This window comes from Prionailurus viverrinus, chromosome A1 (assembly GCF_022837055.1).
Source record: "Prionailurus viverrinus isolate Anna chromosome A1, UM_Priviv_1.0, whole genome shotgun sequence".
In the NCBI taxonomy this organism is placed as follows: Eukaryota; Metazoa; Chordata; class Mammalia; order Carnivora; family Felidae; genus Prionailurus; species Prionailurus viverrinus.
Window position 1 is genome coordinate 168,796,506 of NC_062561.1, and position 6,000 is coordinate 168,802,505.

The window sequence follows — 6,000 nt, forward strand, 5'->3', positions numbered from 1 at the left end:
TCATTATTTTGGCCTTGAACTATCTAGGTTGGTATTCTAATCTTGGCTACAAATTAGAGTCACCTAGGGAGCTTTTTTAAAAAGAACACCATCAGGGCCTCACTTCCCGTTCCCACTTTTCTGTAATTTTTAGAAGCTCTCCAAGGAATTCTAAGGAGCATAGAGAACTGAGAATCACTGAACCAGGTAATTTATTTTTACCTTAACTACTTTAGGATTTCAGGCAGAAAGTAAGTTCTATACTTATTTGTCTAAAATGTTTCAATTAACCATCAAGGCAAGAATGTTGAGAACTGAACTTTATGATCCTCTCTATTCAAATGAAGTGATCCTTCCACAGGCACCTGGGTGGCTCAGTGAGTTAGTTAAGCATCTGACTTCAGCTCAGGTCATGATCATGGTTCCTGAGTTCACACCCCATGTCAGGCTCTGAACTTACAGTTCAGAGCCTGGAGCCTGCTTTGGATTCTGTGTCTCCCTCTCTCTCTGCCCCTTCCCTGCTCATGCTCTGTCTCTCTCTCAAAAATAAATAAACATTAAAAATAATAATAAAATAGTTTTCACATGGCAGGAAAGAGAATGCCATCTCCCAAGATGATATGGGTTAATCTTTCTTGGACTAGTTTGGTTGAAGTAGAGTTCTGCTGGGTCAAGTGTCCAGATGAATAAACGAAACAAGCTGGTAAACCAAACCCCACAGTCCACAGGGGCGCCTGGGTGGCTCAGTCGGTTAAGCATCCAACTTCAGCTCAGGTCATGATCTCGCGGTCCGTGAGTTCGAGCCCCGCATCGGGCTCTGTACTGACAGCTCAGAGCCTGGAGCCTGTTTCAGATTCTGTCTCCCTCTCTCTCTGACCTTCCCCCGTTCATGCTCTGTCTCTCCCTGTCTCAAAAATAAATAAACATTAAAAAAAAATTAAAAAACAAAACAAAAAACCCAAACCCCACAGTCCACAGACTAAGCAACTCTTGCTTAATACAGTAAGTTAGAACTGACCCCCAGAAGATATAATAAAGGAAATAAACTCAAGAATAAAGATTAAGGAAATAACAATTAGACACAAAAATTTCTAACAGATGACTAACATAATGGTATTTAAGCTAACCCTGCTATTTAACATCCTAGAACATTGAGGATTCATTCCAAAGCCCCAAGAAACCCAGGTTCTATCACCAAACTGTCACCCAGTTATCCTGCCTGTACACTGAAGTTACTTAATAAAGACTTTGCCCCTCCTCACACCTTTTTATAACCAGTTTCTCAGAATCTTTAGAAATAACTACTTGCTAGCTTCTCTCTCCTTGGAGACCTATGGAAATGCTCCTTTTCTATTTCTAATCTAGGTGTCTCTTCTGTGTACAACCTAAAAGGAAAAAAAAGTAGAACAAAACAAAACAAAAAAGCTGTCTGCTAGAGTGTCGCGTCTCTACCTTCCATCTTGTGACCAACTTCTATCATGAATTTTCCACTTTTCCTCATTCTTTCTTTACTTTGCTGGTGCTTCCTGGAGTTTGTTTCATAGCATCCCTTCTCTTAAAGTCTCAGGATAAGTAGAAGCAGTTTTACAAGCTGCTGCAATATTCTTAAAAAGGCATTTAAAAATTTTTTTATTTATGAACTGTTGTTGTTTTGCCTGTTTCAAAACATAGGTTAAATAAGATCTACCTAGCCAACTTTTTAAACATACAGAAGTTTGGGCAGTCATTTTGATAAACAACTAAACTATATAATTAGACACATATGTAAATATGTGTTATATTCCTGCATATCACAAATGAGTATGTGCTTACATGTAATTTAAAAAGAAGCAAACAAGAACTAGTTGATTCAACCAATTTCCACATCACTTTTTGTTATCTAAACTTCACTCTGTATACCATAGAGTTATGTGACCGGTTTTCACCATAAAGCTGAAATTGGTAGGTGATTTTATTCCTGGAGGAAATTTTCGTGTCTTTCGTGTCTTTCATGTCTTCGTGTCTTTACTATTTGAACTGTGTGTACCTTTCACTCTCCTGTTTCCCCCCTTCGAATTTTTAAATAAAAATCACAAAATAAAATGTATCTACATTTTACAAATCAAATCCATCAACCAGCAGAAAGTATACTGTCCTAAAATGTTCTTTGTGAATTGTTAAATAATACTACATTCTTTGCTTAAATGAATATGCATGACAATGAATGTATATCACCAAAAAAAAGTTTGTATTCATATTTTATTACAATGGCAATCATGGACATCTATAGCATAGCTTTATTTAAATAAAAATAATACAAATAACCTATTCAGAAACAAAGTTAATCTGTGCTTTTTCTCTGTATTTACACTGATAATTAGGATATGTTCATCCCATCAGCCCCATCTACCATCATCCAAAAAGCAAGTAAGTATGCATTGTTACATTCTTTTACTTGTTTAGAGACTCAAAAGAAGCTAAAGTACCTTTATTGTTTATTTCATATATATGTATAGCATATATAGAAGCATGTAAATATAGATAAAGAGAGACAACTTGCTTTTTAATCAATTTTCACCCAAAACTTTTGTCAACTTCTGGGAGAATTGTGTTTAAATACAAGTAAAAGATATAACCCTTAGTCAGTGAATATGATTTCATAAAATAGGAAATGCTGTCTCTAAGCCCCTTTTTAGCTTAGGCCTTACTTTTCCCCCTTCCAGATCTAAACTGGCTGAGCAAAGCAAAGTGTAGAATTATGGCAAATTAAGAAAATCTTTCCTCAAATTATATGCATTTTTTCAGATAAAAGTGGAGGGATTTGGGTCCTCATATTTTGGAATGTGGATTTTGCTTTGTAGTCACCTAAAGAATTGTGTCAGGAGGTTTTTTGTTTTGTTTTTGTTTTGTTTTTTTGTGGTTTTTGTTTTGTTTTGTTTTCACTTCTTTTGGCCACCTTAGAAATAATCTTTTAAAATATACTATTAATTTTAGGAGAAAAGTGTCCTTTTACAGCAAATTTATAACTCTATTCTGAGACTTCCAAATACCTTATGCCAACATTATAAATTTTATTGTGATGTTGTAAAGTTACAGTTAAGGTACAATTCTTTAAAAGCATTTAATAGTTATAAAGCTGGTCACCATAAGAACCACTATAACTTAGGATCTTAGAATGTCAGATGATAATGCAGAGGATTATTGGCCAAAACTTCTTTTAAATGAGAAATATCTAACTGAATTGGTCATTTCTAAACTCAAGTCTGGGGAGGAAAGTGTGCTCTTAAAATGATGGCCTTCTAATCAGAGATGATCATTCTCCATTTCTGTTAGTCTACCTTTTTTTTTTTTTTTTTTTGGCATATGCTGTCTACTAAATTAAATAGGATTTATTGGCCAGCTAGATTCTGAATTGCTCTCTTTTCCTGTGGATTAGGAGAGTGCATTTCTTAGCCCTTTTCCTTGAAATCCACCTGGATCTTTTTATGTGGACTATCTAGTATTCTGCACACTTCCAATGCTTAATAAATATTACATTACAATATTAGCATAATAATAAATCATCTTAAAGTACTACATGGGCTATTAAGTGAGATCCTATTCAGTTTGAGCCAAGATATCAAAAAACTTTTATTTTCTCTATACGCATACAAAGTAATTTTAAGACTCTCTTTCCATGAAATGCCCTTGCATCCATAAGATGTCTACATATTAAAAAGTGAAGTGTTGAAATGTGCATCTTCCAGTTATGTATTTAATTTGTTCAGTTTATTAAGGGACCTGAATTTGCAATTTTAGTAAGAAGAAACTTCGGGGCGCCTAGGGGGCTCAGTCAGTTGAGCGTCCGACTTTGGCTCAGGTCATGATCTCAAGGTCTGTGAGTTTGAGCCCCGCGTTGGGGCTCTGGGCTGACAGCTCAGGGCCTGGAGCCTGCTCCGGATTCTGTGTCTCCCTCTCTCTCTGCCCCTCCCCTACTCATGCTCTGTCTCTCTCTCTCTCTCTCTCTCTCTCTCTGTCAAAAATAAATAAACATTAAAAAGAATTTTTTTAAAGAAGAAATTTAAAATTGGGCAGACAAAAATAGAAATAGTGCCATTTGTCAAGTAAATGCCCTTTTCCCAATGGCAATTGTAAAATCTTTATACAAGATTACCAGGCCAACATCTAGGTAGTGTTCCTTTCCAGTAAGAAGTTCTGTTTTGTCTGGGATTGGTTGTGTCACACAGACCTAGAGTAACAGCCACTGAAAACATGAGGATTTTCTTTACAGTTACAGAAACAAAAGTGAAACCAAAAATATTCAATTACTACAATCTCATCCTAACTGGTTGCTTTGAGATAGGTTCTAGTTTGAAACTTCCATCAAGGCAAAAAAATGAAAATATTTCTCCTTCCAAAGGTATTGTTTGTATATGGTACATTTTATCTACCTATATGTAAAACAAAGAGGATAAAAATGATGCATCATCTGTGGTGGACAGCAAAATGGCCAATGTTCTTGCCCTGTTACAATATAACTTTGTAGTTCACCTTTCCCATCAATAGATGGAGTCTGTTTTTCTACTCCTTGAATCTGAGCTGACCCTGTGGCTTGATTTGGCTAACAGAATGTAGCAGAACAATGTTTTGCCAGTTTTGAACCATGCCTCAAGAGGCATTCAATTTTCCACACTTTATCTAGGAACCCTGCCTAATTACCATGTGGACAAGCCAAAGCTAGCCTTCTGGTTGATTAGAGACACGTAGCTCCTTTACCCGCATGGTCCCTACCAATCCCCAGAAGCAGAGCTATCCAACTGATTGGCAGCTGCCAGCAGATGCATGAGAAATTCCCAGCTGAGGCTAGAAGAACTGTACAGCTGAGCCCAGCCTATACTGCCAACTCACAGAATCATGTTCTGAACAAATGGTTCTTGTTTTAAGCCAATAAATTTTGGGGTGGTTTGTTATACAGCAATAGATAACAGCTACATCTCCTTAAATTATTGGAAATAAAATTTTGAATACTATTCAGCCCAAGTATATGTTATTCTTTTACAACTTTGATTTCCATTGCTGAGGTACTTGGTGTTAAATCTGTAATTGGCAATCAGAATTTCCCAAATATTTCTAACAGGAATGTTTCTTTCTCCTACTTTACAAATTTCATAGAGATGATTCTTCTTCTTCTTCTTCTTTTACCAAAAACTTAACCTGGGACCCTAAATGAACACAATTCACATTCAGGCCCTTCTGATCCTCTTAGGATAATGCCATTTGGTTAGAAGAGCAAACCTGAGCAGATGATTTGCCTGGAGGTAAATCATTCTTCTTCTAAGAACATGGTGCCCAGCAAGAAAAATGAAAAGGTAAAATCAAAGGAAGCTATGACTAGCTTCATCTCAAATCTCCACATCACTCACAACTATTGATTTAACATCATGGCACCTCCATATTTCAGCAGGAGGATCTGCCACGAGACAGAAGCTGTAGTGACCCTGTAAGGGTCATCTCGCTGTCAACCTCAAATTACAACATCTCTGCTTTTGGCTGACAGCCATGGCAAGGGCAGGGGAAGCACAGCTCTTTCTGTAGATAGAATAGATGTGTTTCAAGGAAGTGAGATACAAAGTGAAATTGTATATATCGAGTCTTATCTTCCTGTAAAGTTCTAAGTGGGAGGAGGGCTTTGTCAAGGTCCCTTAGGTGTGCTCCCTCTAAGTCCGGTTACTAGCCCAGCCTTATAATGTGCACCATGTAGGGTGGAGACTAATCCACAAACCCAAAGTTGTCTTTTCAGCATTCATTGTATTTTCATCCTCCACAGAAACCAAACCATTGACCACCCTTCCTTCCTGAGACTTTCTTATCCTTTGTTGTTTGTTATTCCATGTTTTCAGAATCCTCTTTTTTCATCTCCAACTATATTCTTCTGGCTGTCAACTATGAGTCACAGCCCAATGCCAGGCACATAGTGAATACTTAGTATTTGTGGAATGAATATCCATTCCTAAATATAGGTGTTTTCCTTAGCAGTTTTTTCCTTCTTCCCTAACATAATCT